The sequence below is a fragment of the Octodon degus genome, unplaced genomic scaffold (genome assembly GCF_000260255.1).
Source record: "Octodon degus isolate 3935 unplaced genomic scaffold, OctDeg1.0 scaffold00069, whole genome shotgun sequence".
Classification (NCBI taxonomy): Eukaryota; Metazoa; Chordata; class Mammalia; order Rodentia; family Octodontidae; genus Octodon; species Octodon degus.
In genome coordinates this window covers 11937347-11955527 of record NW_004524645.1, presented here as the reverse complement: position 1 = coordinate 11955527, position 18181 = coordinate 11937347, and the positions used below count along the sequence as shown (strand labels likewise).

Below are 18181 nucleotides of genomic sequence, written 5' to 3'. Positions count from 1 at the left end.
TTTTTTGGCAGTAACAGGGATTGAACTCAGGACCCTGCGCTTGCCAGGCAAGTGCTTATTCTACTGAGCTATCTCTCTGGGCCCCAGCCATTTAGTTCTATATGTAAAAAATGTTCTCTGTTTTCTTTCTAGTAGGTAATTCCTAAAAAAGATCTGCTCCATTACTTTTATCTTTAATCATTTCCCTACATATGCTTATTAAGCAATCTAACTTAAAAAGTATTAAGTCTAAATTGTTTCCTATAAGAATAATGCACTATTATTTCAGTTTTTAAGTGTCATTTTAACTAATTTGTCATTTGAAGACTTGTTAAAAGACAAACCAAAACTTCATAATTTTAAAGAAGTTGTCTCTGAAATTAGCCTATAAATTATAATTATACAATCATAAAAATGAGAAACATTTTTGGTCATTAGAATATTTTCTCCCCAAAAGAGAAATGAATATGTATTATGTATTCAAATTCTGAAGCAGACATGGTAGGTCCGAATCACTTTTTCTTTTTTGAAGTCACCACACCTAAGGAGTCCTCAGGCTCCATCTGTACCTTAACAACCAAAACAGCCCAGAACATTTTCATACAGCATTTATAAACAATCAACTATTTCTTTCATGACTGCCACATTAGATATCTTCTAGTTAAGTCTGCCACATTCAAGGGCATAAAAGCAACTCAAAATTGAAGACATTCTGTCGTGAGTAAGAACCATAATTAAGTACCAGAATTAGATACAAATCTCTAAAGCACTACTTGTGACTAGGGAAAAATTATTATATATGAAAATCCTACGTATAAAGAGCTAGAATATATATGAAGGTGGGGACGGGAATGATTGGGGGATATTTGTGCTAACAAATGAACTTTTATTTTTCAAAAGAGTTAACTTTATACTTTATTTGAAAGAAACATTCCTAAGATATATTTTAAATTATTTCATCTAGAAAATTTCTGGGAACAAACCATTTTACAAGACGGTACTATTCTATGAAAACATGTACTAGTGTAAACATAAAAGCCAGGGTTTATGCTTGCTGAAGGCCCATTACTGGATCCTTATGCACAAAACAATACAGAATTTATATTTGGGGCAGGAAGGATTTCTTCAGCTCCTTACATAAATTCCCAGCTCAAGAAAGGCACATATAACTAATAAAATGGTTCAGTAAAACACCAGTGAGAAAGAAAGAAATAGCACTTTACTCCATGTGGCTTCCTATAGAATCCTTTAGTTTACTACTGAGTATACATGTAATTTGCATTTACTCTGAAGGAAAATTTTTCTTAAAATAGTACACTCTGAAAAGAATCTAAAACATTCTGAATTAATTAACTTAAGGTCAAAAATTTTTTTAACTTAAATCAGTATCATATTCCATTCATTTGCTGATTATAATTACAGCTAAAGGAATTTTTTTTCAGGTTGGAAAACTGCAAACTGAATTCAAATGTACAATGCTCTAAAATTAGAATAAGATTTTCCTCCAAACTTGATGTTTAAAATTTTTAATCTAGAGGAATAAAATTATTTAACCAGCTAGGTTGGTTAAAGATACCAAATTTGTTTTTAAAATCTGACCTCATTTGAATTATCACTTATTTTAATCCCCGCCCCACCCCTCAGTACTTGGGATTGAATCCAGTGCTTCACACTGAGCTACATTCCCAGCCCCTTTTATTCTTTACTTCAAAACAAGGTCTTGCCAAAGCACTCAATTGCCCAGTCTGGGCTCAAACTTATGATCCTCCTGCCTCAGCCTCCCATAGTGCTGAGATTACAGCTGTGCACCACTATACCTTTTTTTTTTTAAAGACAGGGACTCATTAAATTGCTAAATTGCCAAGAAGGGGCTCAAACCTGAAATCTTCCTGCCTCACCCTTCTAAGTAACTGGCATTGCAGGCATGCACTACCCCACCTGGCACTTGTAATAATTTCTAAATGCTTTCTAAAATCTTCATAATAATTCACACATAAAACTGACATTAATTAAACACCAATCATATGTAAAGTACTGTGAAAGATAAAAGTTATTTTCCACTATATTAATCATTTTTTGCTTCCCCATTCCTGTAACTCCCAAAAGAGTTAAAATAGAGTCCATTTTCATTAAAATTTTCTTTTGCTGTCCTATCTCTACAGCTATATGGTATTACTGAAAGGACCCAAATGAGATGGCCAGCATCTCCAAAGAAATGAACCTGCAGTGGTAAACCGTTAGAAGTTTCAACCCTAAACTAGGGATGTAACTCGGTCTAAGTAAAGAGCTTGCATAGTTTACTCTTCCAGGTTACAGTAAGCATAGTATTGTCCTCAAAACTAGCTTCAGTACTGAAAAAGCCCCAAACCCAAAAAAGTTCCAACTTCTTTCCTGAGACTGCTTAGCATATGCTGACGTCTTGACTATGGCAGCCCACAAACTCAAGCACACAGACGCACGCATGACACTGTCACAGGACAACCTACGACAATACTCGGATCCCTCAGCTGCAACTTGGCAAATTACGAGTCAACTCTGAATTTTCTTCTGTAAAACATTACCTGACACTTGCCCACACTAACACCCGCATGCCACTTCTCTCCCCACACAGCTTCCAGAGGCTTTCGGCAGGTCCTGTCTCTATCGGTACCACACTACATTATCCAAGGACATCGAAATCTGCAACTGCTGAAAGCTCCTTGGGCTGCCTCCTGTGGGTGGCTGTTAAGGACAATGACTAAGAAAAACATGTGCACCAGAGATGCTTTGTGGTTTCATTAGTGACATTATTACTTGAAGGAATTTTTAAACTACAGATTGCCTTTCATATACACTCCTTGAAATGCAACTTAAAAGTGTTCACCATCGAAAGTGAATTTTAAACATCAAAAACAAAGAATCCATAAAGTTTCTTTATGTGAACTTTAGGAACATTTATGATATTATCCGAAAGGATCTCATTAGTGTTCACTGGATCTCATCGCTCTTGAGACCCCTACAGATTTGTGTTTATATTCAAAGATGATTCAGAAATGAAAATGGGATACAGTTTTAATTTTTCATGCAGAAAAAATATTTTGCCTCTAATAATGCTGACTAAGTAATTCAGATAAATCCTTTCACTGCAAACAAATAGACACCTGAACAAAAACAAGAGGGATGGGAATGAAGGAAAAAACTATCATTAGAATATTTACAGATTATTCACACAGAAAATCCAAAATAACTTACAAATAAACTAGTAGGGAAAAATGAATTTATCAAAGCTGAAAGATACAAGAGGTGATATTCAAAAATTAATGGCATTTCTGTATACCAGCAATAAAACTTAAAAACAAAACATCAATACTACTTTATACCATCAAAGATATGAAATTCTTAGAAATAAGAAAAATGGAAATCTCTATGTAGAAAACAAGCTATTTTTTAAAAACAGTATTTTTTAAAATTAAAAGGAAACTAAAATGAGAAGGGGTACTTCATGTTATGACTTAATGTTGTAAAGATGTCAATTATATCAAAGTGATCTATAGACTCATACAATCCCAATCAATCCTAACAAGATTCTTAAAATAAATTTACAGGCTCTTTTAAAAATGTATACATTAGGTTAGATGGTCAAGGCAAACAAATCACACTTTAAAGAGAACAACAGAAAGACTTCTCTCTAGATTGCCAGGATATACAGTGGTGTAATGCTCAATCACGAACCACCATACTGGAAAAGTAGATAAAAGAACAGAAAGTTCAGAAATAGATCATACATGAAATGGATGCTTTCTAGACAATGAAGTCGGCACTGAAGATAAGATCTTTGGAATAAATAGTATTATCACTTCGCTATCCATAAGGGAAAACAAAATTAAACAACCTCCAATCCACATAATACATAAATGTTAATTTTAGGTGGATTAGAGGCCCAAACATAAAAGTAAATAAAAAATGAAGGGCCTAAAAAATAATATAGAATAACAGCTCTTTGTGGAAACAGCAAGCACAACCATAATAGAAAATACAGATAAACTAGAATATATTAAAATTAAGAGCTACTATTTGTCAAAAAGACAGTGAGCAGATAAGCTACTGATTAGACATTATACACACTCTGACATTTCTTAAATGGAATACATATGTTCATAATGAAAAGCAGGCCAGTTTTTAGTCAATTTTATTGATTTTAAATTCTGCATAGAAAATGCATTCTGCTTTTGTCTGAACCCGAAACAGACCTCACCCAGCACCTCCAGTGTTGGATACACCACTGCAGTTTCCCAATGCTTTTATCTTCACCTGGGTCAAGTGATATTACTGTTGGATTAGCTGGTGTCTTGTATATACCTGTTTTTCAGGCTTCACTATCAAGAAGTTTAAAAAGTCAATGAGTGATAGATTTGCAAATTATTTGAAAGAGATATTTTTAATATATTAGCATCTTTCAAATTAGTATAATTTAAACAACCTAAGGAAAAAGTAAGGAAAGAATATAGTAATAGGCTTTTCACAAGAGACATATATATTTTTTAAAACTTGTTAAAAGCTGTCCAAAGGGCCAGGGATATAGCTCAGTGGACTAAGCACCTGCTTAGGCAAGCTCTGGGATTAGGGTTCATGGCACCTGATGCCACACTGGCCCCTCCCCCAGGCTCACTGAGCCGGCCACTGAGATCAGGTGAGGTAGCACACCCTTGTAATCCCAGTGCTGTGGAGGCTGAAAGCAGGAGGATCACTATGAGTCCAAGCTGTGTAGTGAGACCCTGTACCAAATACATAAAAAAGCTGTACAAGCTGACTAGTAGTCATTATTAGTCGATGTAGGGTTCATAAGTAAGTGATGTCACAAATGCTGCTAATATAAAGGCTGTATATACTGATAAGGAAGAATGGGTATAACATCTTAAGAAAAAAATCATGCTACAGAAGAAGGTATATTCTGTCAATGAACAAAAATCTTCCACAAAACTAATTTATGGGCAAACTATTCCACATTTCACTTGGTTAAGAAATTCACTAACAGCCAGCTAGCTATTTAAAGGGAAAACTTCAAAAGTTGGCTGTCACCTACATGATGACACTGTTTTATGTTCAATATTAATTGGTCTTACAAGACACCAAAATGACATTATTCTTGTAATAAAAACCACACTATTTCATCTTTTTCTTAACTATACTTGAGTTCTCCCCAAAACAACAGTTAGCATATCAGGTATCTCAGATTGTCTTGCCCTAGATTGGCTATATAAAACCGATGTAGCCAGGATGTTTTTATAATCATGCAAAATGAAACTGCGATCCTTGCCAATTAGCTGCTTGTTTCCCAAACAAAATCCATCAACTTCCAGGCACATATTGACCTGGGTGCACTCGTTTATGTATGGAACACTAACAAGTGTTCAAGATCATTTGTCTAAGAAATTCAGTGCAGAATTGTATAATTCTATTTGCTTTGGGGTCAGTCAGTCTGCCTGTCTTTTTTTTTTTTTTGTACCAGGAATCAAACTCCAGATCTTGCACTTTCCAGGCAGGCACTTGTGCTGTCGAGCTGTCTCTCTGGCCTGCGAGTTGTATAATTCTATGTATAGAAAACTGAATTTAAATAAACAAATATATATTTATTAATATTGAAATGGAAAGGTGTTTTGTTCATCTTTGGAAAATGGGATTTGAGGTAATTCTGCTTTCACCTTCCCTCAAGCGTCCAAATTTCCCACACTAAGCTTGTAAGGGGTGGGGAAGTCTTGTAAAAATTATCTTTCATCATCCCACTTCCCAAACCATGTGGCATCTGCACCATCTACAAACAAGACTACTGCAGCAGCACCCCCCCATCCTCTTCCAATTCCTGGGTTCAACAACTCAGCTGATTCTGAGGCTACCAGTGCCTTCTTTTTTTTTTTTTTTTTTTTTTTTGCGGAACCAGGAACTGAACTCAGACCCTTGCACTTGCCAGGCAAGCGCTTTTTCCACTGAGCTATCTCCCCAGCCAAGGGTGTAGTCTTTTTTTTTTTTTGGTGGAACCCGGGCTTGAACTCAGGCCCGTGCACTTGCCAGGGAAGCACTTATTCTGCTGAGCCGTCTCCCCGGCCCCCAGTGCCTTCTTTTTTGACACTGCCAGCCAACCTCCAGAATGACCCATAACAGGCATGCTGCAACTCAGCTGCAGGCTCCTTTTAATTCCCAAGGCTCCTCTGCTCCTAATGTTGCCCTGTACTCTAGGTCTCTGCAGTAAGCCTATGTCCTTCTGTTCTTATTATTCCCTTTCTCAATCTTTACTCTCCAACCAAAAACAATTTACTATTCTCTGGCCCACTAACCAAGGCTCTCCGATTTTAGCACATCCCGGTCACCACAAAGGCCTGTTAAAAACCCAGATTTCTGAAATTTCCCATTATTTCAGGACTAGTAGGTCAGAAGAGGGGCCTAAGAATTAATATTTGTAACAAGTTTCCAAGGAGATGCTTATACTACTGCTCAGGAAAATACATTCTGAAAACTACTTGGTAAACTTTCCTGCTTCATGACTCTACTAAGAAGTTCCCTTCACCAGACACATACCATAACCATAAGCAAAATGCTTGCAAAACTAACCACATATATAGTCCTTGTCCCATGGAATTTTACAGGGATACCATCCCCTCTCTGCAACTCAAATTGCATGATATATGATGTAATAAAATAGCTCCAAGGTATTTTACTTGCAAGTCTAGTGACAATTATAGTTGGTTTAATATCATTATGTGTACTCTATCCCCATTAGATAAGGTTTTAAGATCGAGGACACAATGCTTTTACCCATGGAAGTGGCTTGGAAAGAATTCTGAACATAGGAAGAACACAGCTCATAACTTGCCTCATTTGCTGAACTAAGTTCAATTCAACTTTCAGAGGGACCCGAGAGAGGGTTTACTCAGTGGTGAAGCCACTTACCTAGCATGTGCAAACCCCTGGGTTCAATCTTCAGCACCACACTTGCTAGTGATATCAATGACAGGTAAAGTACACTAATATCCATAGCACAAAGCAACAGGAACCCAATACACAACATAATCTATTTTTTGTTTGATTTTTTTTAGTAATGAAACAGTTTGAAAACAGGTTAGTAGGATGTTACAATAATTAATACATTGTATATTGTCATCTTGATAGTAGTTATTCAGAGGACAAGATGTAGACATGATACCTTAACTAAACAATATCAGTACTACAAAGTGCTATATATGGATTCAGGGTAAATCCTGAGGGGATTTAACTGACCTTATCAAGATATAAAAGCTACATTTTTATTTATATAGGTCTTGCTTTAACTTGGTCTTAACCATCCAGCAGAAGATAAGTGTAACCACAAAGTATAAAAATAAAGCTATATTAATTTGCTGAGCTATAAAAGGTTCAAGTCAACAACTTCAGACAATTGCCAATTCTGCTGATAACCCACTACTATTATGGACTATTAGACTATAATGGGTTATTTTGCTGAATTCAAACACAATCAACTTACAAAGACAGGAACGAGTTCTTTAAAGATCAATTTCTTTAAAGTCAATCAAGATAGCCCGATGAAAGGAGCAACTATAATACAATTCTTTCTCTACTCTTTTAAGGCCAGTTGAATGCTCTTATTTTGTGTTATTATACTATTTTCAGATTTACTGTGAATGATCCCAAAGGTCTGTGGCATTATAGTGATTAATGACAACACAGGCTTGAGAAAAATAAATGCTCAAATATTAAAAAATGCATACATGAAAAACTTTTGGCATTTTGTGGCATCAAAAAGAAAGCAACAGGGCTGGGGAAATAAACTTGGCAGTCTCAGCACTGCCTGGCAAGAGCAAGGGCCTTGGTTTGATCCCCAGTACCACATGCCGTGGTGGCCCCGGTGGCCCCGAAACTCCAGGCTCCCTGAGCAGGCCACTGAAACCAGGTGTGGTGGTGCACACCTGTAAACCCACAGCTGGGGAGAATGAGACAGGAGGATCACTACAAGTCCAAGTTGTGTAGCAAGACCCTGTACCAAATAAATAAATAAATAAATAAAAGACTAAAAAAAAATTTAAAAAAGAAGAAAGCAACAGGGGCCAGGGAGACAGCTCAGTGGAATAAGCATCTGCCTGGCAAGCACAACGTCCTGAATTGGATCTCCAGTATCAAACAAAAGCAACATAAATTGGTTCTACTACTTCACAAAACTGGCTGGCATTATGTACTCATGCTATATATTAGCAACTTCCCTCTTATCAATATACCCAAGATACATCAAAGCATCTGCCCACCAAAAAACTTACACAAAACATTCATATTTTTATTAGTTTTATACAAAAACAAGAAATTACCTTGGTAATCATTAATAAGAAAATGGATAAATTATACCACAAAATAAAATGGAAACAAGAAAAAGATTTAGGAAACTTTTGCTCCACATTCCATTGCAAACCATACTCACTAAATGAGAAATAAATCCATGAGAGCTAATGGTTCATGTAAGTAATTTCCCTCTATTATGCTCAATTTTATCTTCCCTGAGAAATTATATATAGTGCTGAGTATCTCCTAAGTATCCAATTTGGAAATTTTAATTTTGGTGTTCTGTTAAACCATACCCTTCTAACATAATGGGCCTCCCTGAATTCCACTTGATAAATAATATCAAGTTAAGCAAAAGTTCTTAAATTTTTAATGCAAGAAAATCTTTTTTTAAAAGGCTAGCTATCTCCTGTCATGAAAATGTGGCTCTTTCCTCTTTGTATCCAAACATTTTAACACTCTAGTTGTTTATGTCTGGATATCTACTATTTACTCTTTCATGCCCTGGTAAAACTGAAAATAAGTTCCCTGACACCACCTCCACCCTGAAGGAAGAAGTACATGTAGTTACGCCAGGAAATAAATAAAGCTTTTCAAACCCTCCAGGCACAACTATGGAAACACATCCTAGACCATGGTTACCAGAACATTCTGCAATTATGCCAATGTTTTATATCTGCACTATCCAATAGAAATATGGATACATGAATTGTGGCTAGTGAAACTGAGGGACTGAATCTTTTAAGTAACTTGAGCTGAAATGTACTAGCTAATTAATTTATTTATATTTTAGTAACCACACATAGCTAGTAGCTACCATATGACAGTGCAATTCTGTACATTCATCACAATACTTGCCATTGATAAGTATAGTTTTCTAGTTAGGAGATTCTACCCGTTGTAAGCATGAATACTTTAATAGTTCTTGGAGGGAAAATTTTTAAAACTTCATTAAGCATACATGCAAGGGTTCAGACTTCTAGATTTCAGAAATGTTAGAACAGAGAAGGAAAATGCACCTTAGAACAGAAGAAATCCAGTAGCTGTATTTTCTAGGCTTCGTCTCCTCAAAGATGAGCAGCTTGTAGAAAAGAACTCTTGGTTATAATACGTCTTCACCTGCAATAAGTAGCACAGAGAAAATAGTCAAGAAACATCTGCTTAATAAAGTATCAAAGTAAATTATCTCTCTCTCCCTCAGTAGTATTCTAAGAACAAGGGGCTGGATCTGAACATTTATATTTCCAGCACCTACAGAGTGCTTAGAACACAATATACACTAAATAAATATTTGGGTTTTTAACTGACATGCAATGAGAGTAGAAAAATAGGGTAGCTTAAAAACCTTTTTCTCCTTCATTTTAGTGGTACTGGAGATTGAACCCAGAACCTTCAATCTGATCTACATCCTCAGCTCGCTCGCTCGCTCGCTCGCTCGCTTGCTTGGTACTGGGAATCAAACTCAGGACCTTATGTTTTGTCACGCAGACACTGCACAGATAAGCTATATGTATCCCTCTAGGCAAAGCTTGAACTTCTGAGCTTTCTGTCTCAGCCTCCTAGAGATCTAGAATTGCATGCACATGCCACCACACCCAGTTCAAAAATAAACAAACGAACAAATAAATAAATACAAAGGCAACAAAACTTACTGACTGGAAATGTGGAATTCAAAGGAAAATTCAAGTAATATGAACAGAAAAAGAAAAGCCAGAAGAGGGGCCAAATTTGGGGAATAATGCTAAATTTAAGAGAATGGCATGTGTTCACATACTGCTCAAAATGATATACCAGATATTTTAAGAACTACAAAGATGCAATTTACCCTCAAGAAGTTACAGTCCAGTAAAGGTTATGCACATAAAAAGTGCTCTAAGAGGGAAGTGATGAAGTGCTGTGGATATGTAGAGTGAGAAAAGAATATTTCCAGAAGCACAGGGTTTGGGTTAAAATAATAAAGCATTCCGCCCCAGACAGAGGAAGATGGCCAAGGGCAGATTGTTAAAGAAAACAAAGATACTGCTAGGGAAGGAGGCTAGAAACCAAGTGGGAAGACAAGGCATGTGTGACAAAAAGGAAAGGAATTTGAGGGAGATCTAGACTACCAAATTCCACAAAGCAGTAAATATCTGCTGAAAAAAACCTAGTTGTTGTTCCCATTCCCAGTTCACTTTAATTCAATCCCCTGTCAAATCCTCTTGGGTTCTTCTACACTTTAATTAACCTCCTCTCCTCAAACAGTCTCACTAGAGTAATAATACAAACATCCACAGCCAAGAACTCACACAGGACTTGGTAAACACAGCATAGGACCTCAGATATATGGAATACCTTGAGTCTAAATAAACTAAAATATTTCCTGGACTGAGTTTAGAGATAATGTCAGCTTACTTCTCTAGTCCCAATCAATGAAAACTACATCTCAGCGGGATTGGATTGTGCCATCTATTCAAGTGGCCAGAACATCTCTTCCATTCAATTTGTTGGGCTAGGCCAGCTACAGATAAGACATTCTATATAAAGGCTCCTAGGAGGAAGTGCTTAGAGAAAATGAAAACAGGTTAATTAACTCCACACGAGGAGTGTTAAAATAAAGGAATATGCAAAGTGCTTCATATGCCAAGAAAAGGTACGGATGGTGAGAAGACCTCTACTTGGGGACAAGCTACACAGATATCTTAGTTGAACACTGATTTTCTTCAGGAACTCTATATAACAGTTATCTTCTGTTGACTGTAAAAATGCATGTTATTCATGGTAAATGGACCTTTTGAAAAATATATAACAAATTAAAAGCCCATTTCCACTGTGTACTCAAGCCATACTGGCCTCCAGCAGGTCTCTTAACAGACCTGACATAACTGCTACCAACTCCCCACCCCCGTCACCTCTGTAAAGAGACTTGATGCCAACAGAAGCAGTATTTTTGACTAACAAGTAACTGTCTAGTCCAACTTCACACTTTTGCTCCCTTAAATTAAGCTACATGCTTAGCATCTAAAAATCAGTTGCATTTCTTCTCTAAAACTGTCTGTCAATTCCACTTATAATAATCAGTACATGTTTTTCAATTAAATAGAAGGCAAACCACTTAAAAGGGAGTTGCCCTTTCACTAAAAATTACGTTGGATGCTTTGCCAAGATACAACAAAGGTGATGAGTCACTTTTAAAATGAGGCTGTCAAATTATGTATGAGTTAGATAATGTTAAAAGACAAGAGAACTGTAAAAATCTATCATTCTATGCTAGCTGGTTTCATGAATTATCTGAACTACTGCTTCATGTTCATAAAATCCAAACTGGACTTACTGAACACATAGGATCGATTATAAGTATACTTCATACAATAAGGATGACAGAAAGCTTTTATCAGCTGAAAAAGGCCGTGGACCTACACCAACTACAGATAAAGCAATGTATGCCTTATAGCAAAACAACTATATGTACATTCTTATTCAATTACATAGAACTTTACTAATATTTTAAATTAACATACCAATAACTGACTGTACTCCATCAAATAAGGGGGTTCCCACAAGAAACATCCTAACATACTTAAGACATATTCCGTGAAGTCTATGCAAAGGCCACCTTTGAAGTAAAGCCTCAAAGTCCTAACTGCCTCTTCAGAACACCCTTAACTGGTGCTAGGCTTACACTGGATTTAAATATCAACCATTTTTAGAAATAAAATTTATTATGCATAATGGAAATTCTATTTCTATTCTTTTGATCATGACTCTCATAAAGTAAAATAAAATGGGGACTGGGGATATAGCCCAGTGGTAGAGCATTTGACTAGCATGTGCACTGATTCTCAGTACCAAAACAAAAAAAATTACAATGACAACTCGTATATGAATGGTAGGTTTTCCTAAAGGATCTGTGAAAAAGCTCAGCAAAGGAAGATAATATTTCTGTCTTGACGGAAGAGAAATAAACCAGAAAAAGTCAAAATATGTGAAAACAAACTAAAAAAAAAGGATATATATATATATATATATATATGAATCCAGCTATCACAGACAAGTGCTAGACTGGTTCTAAAAATGAAAATGACACTTCAAACTCATTCCAGGCATGAATAATATATCCTCTAATCACCTGGTCACATTTATTAAGCAAAGGAATCATTCACGAAACCCACAAGTACATAGCCATCTTTTCCTTAAAGTATCTTACAGTCCAATGGTGAAAATTGGAATACATGAAAACTTTATGCAGAGATCAGGTCCATATGTGTGTTCAACAAATGTTTGCTGGTTTCATTTAGCATTAAACATGTCAAGATCCTACATAAGACAACAAACAAGATGAGACAACGCAGACTCATATTTAGCAAATGAGCTATGCAAAAAAAACTATCAATGTTCAAAGAAAACTGCTCATTTCAGACTCAGGAAGTTGTATTTTATACAGGAGGTAGGATTTGAACTAGGTTTGGGAAAATGCATAAGGAAACTTTGTTCAAAAACACTTGAGGGTTATTATACACAATTCTGAATAAAATGACCAAGAAATTTTATGTCCAATTCCAAAACCTAATATAACTATTATGTATCATAAGCATGGGTGAGCCCCTGGGTTCAATCCCAGAACCAACAACCAAAAAAAAGGTAGCTATCTTGATATATCATGAGGCATGATATATCATTTCAAAAGTGCTTTCATGAACACCTTTTCATGAACTGGACAGAACCACCTAGTGAATTCACAACTCAGAATCATATTCTTGGAGATGAAAGACAAAAAAAAAACTTGAATACAGTAAAACTCCATAGGCTTTCTTTTTAATGTAAAACTAAAAAATTTGGTTTTTAGGCTGTAAAACTTGGAAATTATTACAAGTTTTGGGGTTTTTTTTCTTTTTTGCGGAACCAGGGACTGAACTCAGGCCCTTGCACTTGCCAGGGAAGCGCTTATTCCACTGAGCCATCTCCCTGGCCCTTTTACAAGTTTTGGTACAAATTTGTTTCAGTGACATAATGGAGCCCATTTCATTATACAGTCAACAACAAGTTCTATGAAAGTAGAACATTCATCTATTCTATGAGAATTTACTTCATAAACCAGTACTCTACCCTAATCCTACATCAAATGTGAGAAAGAAATACTGTAATGAAAAAAACATTTCAGTGGACCAGGGAGATGGCTCAGTAGAATAAGCTCTTCCCTGGCAAGTGCAAGGGCCTGAGTTCAATGCCCAGTTCCGCATAAAAAAAAAAAAGAAAAAGAAAAAAAAACAGACTGGACCCCATCCTTATGAAACTTAAAATCATAGAAGATACAAAACAATACAGAAATAATTCACTGGAACAAAATATTTCAAATCTGGTGGCATACTGTATTTTCAAATGCAATAAAATGATAACAGCTAAAACATATGGCACTGTGTGTCAAGCACTGGTCCGCCTTATTTGTGAATTTATGTAATGCATTATGACATTTAATCCTAACACACACAAAATGTTAACAGTCTCAGAGTCGTTAAATATCTTTGCCTGGGTCGCAGAGCTAGGAAGAAGTGTCAAGGCCCAAATCAAATCAAGAATTTTTCAAACTTTCCAAGACATAATTTTTAGACATATCTTTAACAATGCTATTTTATGAGTCAATGGTTGTTTTTAATCCCTACTGAAAGTATTTAGAGTAGAATAATGAACTCAGGAAACCAAAAAGGTGAGAAATGGGTTTACTTATTGATGCAATTTGTACAAAGCAAAGGACCAAGGGTGTCACTCAGAGCTAAAGCACTTCCCTAGCACGGGTGAGCCCCTGGGTTCAATCCCAGAACCAATGCCAAAAAAAAAAAAAAAAAGGAAAAAGGAAAAAAAGAAAAGAGTGAACGTAAGCAAGCTTCAGGTTAAATGCAGTGCTCAATGCGCAGAGCGAAGATGTATGTGTTAATACCATTTGCTCTATAGTAAGTGCAGGGATGCCTCACCTGCAAACCTATAATGAGGCTGACCATTTTTACTAAAAGCTTTTGTCTGACTATCCAAGAGAACCAACTACAAAAAGCTAAATATAAATTCTTACACCATAATCACTTATTCTATTAAAAATTTTACTAACTTATCCATCTAAACAAAAATTCCCTCAAGCCTCTGAGCCTAATTATAAAAGCTAATTTTTCCTATTTCACTAGAGATTAAAATTTTTAAAAATCTTTAAGAGCACAGTCAACCTTAAAGTGCAGCAACTGGACCATTTACCCTGGCCCCAAACTTGGGAAACCCCTTTCAACTGTAATAGAAAGCACACAATCAGTCTTGCAAAGAATCACCAACAAAGTAAAAAGTTAAATTGGCAAATACAATGAGTATTAACAAAAAAAAAATCTTCCCCCAAAGCCTTTTTCATTGTGACTAAAACACTGGTTATCTGTGTTCTGACTTCCAATGTCCTCTCTATCAGCCCCTGAATTTTAATGCTTATTTTAACCAGATAAAAATATAAAAGAGGCTTAGTACTACAGTAGAAGTAGATATGATTTAGGAATTGGCTTAACATACTGTTTAATATTCACTCATTCGATAAATATTTATTCAGTACTTAGTGAGGTTGGAAATACAATGGTTAACATTCTTCTACATGCCCATATATCCTATTTTTACCCCTGCCAGAAGCCGGACAGATCACCCTTCAGGGTCCCGATCCTTAAAATGGAGCTAATAACCCCTCTCCTAGAGATGTAATAGATTAAATGTGGCATACCAACCTTAAAAGTGTTCTGTGCTCAAATAAAATAACAGCTCAAAGACTGAAATGTTTTCAGAACAGCATGCTAAAGGGGGGGACCTACAAATGTAAAAATATATATAGTGAGCTAATGTTTACCCGTGAATAAGAAGCAGCGTTAAACATCTGTATTCTTCAAGGTATCTGGCATACAGCCCTAGATTTAACGAGGGTTCGGTAAATACATATGATTCTTTCTTTCTCTAAGATATTAAATTCTGTAGTTATTTTAATTATCTGACAAAAATGAATGAATAAAAAGAATATTTACTGCTGCTTACTCTGTACCAAGTACTGCTAGGTATTCCACCTACGTTATTAGTTAATATTGACAACCATCTTATGAGATATGAACTACTAAATTTTAGGGAAAAAAAGAAGTGGTTTTCATTTTCCAAGAATCAGGTCATAATAAATCTAAACTGAAAAACATGAGTAACATATCTTACATTTGGCAGTATTTGCTTATTTCATGTCACAAGAATAGAATCTTGCAAATAAATATTACCAAAAATCCCTTTATTAACAGGAAAAGAAAGCGCAGAAAGAAAAGTATAAATGACCAATAAATGAATCAAGTAAATGCTCAATCTTACTAGCAATTAAAATTAGGAATATTTGGCCAAACTGGCCAACACAATATACTGTACATTATCAACAGGCAAGGTGAAACAGCAGCATTTCCACCATAACCTTCACAGGTATGGCACATTCTCATCCCTTCCCATCAACTACAGTGACTCTCAAGAGAAATACAGTAGAAGACCGGCATTTAAGAAAACTATCAAAGGTGAATGTAAGAATTCACTTTAGGGAATGGAGGGGAAGAGGACCTAAAGGAATTAAGACGTGTACCAACTCCCCTTGGTGAGTGTAATTATTATGTACTGCAAATATGTACTAGTAAAAATCTAACTTAAAAAAAAGAATTCATTTTTCCCCCCCTTAGTGAGTGTAATTATTATGTACTGCAAATACGTACTAGTAAAAATCTAACTTTAAAAAAGGAATTCATTTTTTATTTGCTCCAAATGCCTTCAGGGCAGGTTTGGCTGGCTTGAGTTGTGGGGATCAAACCACAGCAACCTGAGCCTGACTGCTTTGTTGAAACAGCCACTTAAAGGACTGAGTTAGGGGCAGGCCCCCAAGGAATTCATTTTAAATGACATGATGTCTACCAATAGAGAAAAAGGAAATCACATGGGTAATGGAGGCTCTGAAATTCTACTTTAAAATGGCTGAAAAAGACATGCTTATTTTTCCTTTCACATTAAAACCCAACAAAACAAGGAAAATAAGTCTGGCGTGGCCCTGGGAATGAGAGGTATTCCCAGCAGTGAGGTATTCCAGGGAGCAAGTGGAACAGGGAGCAAATGGAATAGGTAGCAAAGCCCAACAGAGCTGAAGAATTTAAAACTATGTAGGCAATGAAAAGAGGTAATCCCTCAAAAGATACATTTTTCAAGAAGAACCCTTGAAAAATAGTAAAATTAGAGGCAGTATAAAGTGAGAAAGGCAGGCAGGGCCAGGGAGATGGCTCAGTGGAATAAGCTCTTCCCTGGCAAGTGCAAGGGCCTGAGTTCAATCCCCAGTTCCAACAAAAAAAAAAAAAAGAAAAGAAAAAAAGAAAGTGAGAAAGGTAAAGTTTGGTAGTAAGCTACATGACTGCACAGTTTCAAAAAACCATTTCTAGCACCTCTCTACCTTTCTTTCAAAACTAATGCCAGAGTTTATCCAGTCCTGGCACCCTCGAAAATGGTATACATAAATAAAATGGTGAGGGCAGAGAACTGGGGTGAGGTACAATTAACTATAGCCTCTATGAGGAATGGGGAATCTCCCCACTCAGAAAAGCAACCCATATACTGTACAAAAAGAAAAAAGTTAAATCCCAGACAAAGGAGATAGCTCATACAAAAACAGAGAGCAAGTCTGAAACAAATTTCCAAGGAACCATACGTGCCAGAGCATAGTGTCTCGGGAAGACAAGGAAAATATGTGAGGCAAGGAAGCAGAAAACAGAGCCGGGAGAGCCTGACAGCCTATATAAGGAAAGTGAATCTTTCTCCTTTCTCTTTCTCCTACTGGCAAAAGGAGAAAGTGGCTCAGTGGCATGATGAAAAATCCACTTTGCATTATACTAGCAACTATAGATAATAATATATCTGAGTTGGACAAAATCCAACTACCTGCCTTGGGAGCCTAGGGTAGATGGCAGAACTATTTAACAGAGATTTTTCTTTTAAATAAAGTGGAGTAAATCTGAGGAAACAATGATGTACTTTACATTAGACATGGTGAGAGTAAATTACCTGAAGAATATTTCAGGTGTAGATTTCCAGAAGGTTACTAAGCCTGAGTGAAGTTTGCAGGGGAAAGTTAGGGAAGAACTCAGAAATTTAGAAAAACATCTGCATTAGAGTGCAACTGAAAACCCAGGTGCCAATGGAGGGATGTTCCCTTGATGATAACATACAATAACCTTCTTTTTTTTGTGGTACTGGGGATTGAACTCAGGTTGCAAGGCAGGCACTTATTCTACTGAGCTATCACTCGGCCCCAATAACATACAATAACCCTTGACTAAGAAGTCAAACCCACACGTCAGCAGCACATAAGAAGTGAATTGGAAAGAGCAAGGATACAGAGAATATGGATGCCAAGGGAATATACTATCTCAAGGACATAGTGATTAACAGTGTCAGGTCCAACGGAAATGTCACATAAATTTCAGACTAAATGCCTCCACTAGATGCAGGATGCAAGAGGTCACAGAAGACCTCAGCAAAAAACAATTTAGTGGAGATGGGGGTGTGGAGCCAGCCAGCATCATCCAAAGCTTGAAAAGTGAAGGAGAAATGGACAGACTAGATGTATTTAGATGAGGAAAGAGAACCACTAGGTAGCTGGAACAGAAGTATACCTGTGGTTCAGGGAAGGTTTTGGGGGGTGAGAAGCTTAAGACTAAGATAATGGACAGAGAAAAATAAAAAATTCAAAAAGTAAAACTCTGTAAGGATGCAGCAAGACTCAACCTCAGCACAATTAACATCTGGCACCAGGTCCTTCTTTGTCACAGTGGTCATCCTAAGCACTGCAGGATGACTGCCATCACCTCTGGCATCTACCCATGAGATGTTCCTTGGCACAAACCACACA

At 36.4% G+C, this 18181-nt stretch overlaps 1 protein-coding gene across 1 annotated transcript in view; it reads right to left on the bottom strand.

Annotated features, from left to right (window-relative positions):
* Cdkl5 (cyclin dependent kinase like 5) overlaps positions 1-18181 on the bottom strand; it is a 205643-nt gene that overhangs the window by 156363 nt on the left and 31099 nt on the right. The window contains exon 2 of the mRNA XM_023719583.1: positions 9300-9399. The gene's annotated coding sequence lies outside the window, so the exon portion shown is untranslated. The remainder of the gene's footprint in view (positions 1-9299; positions 9400-18181) is intronic.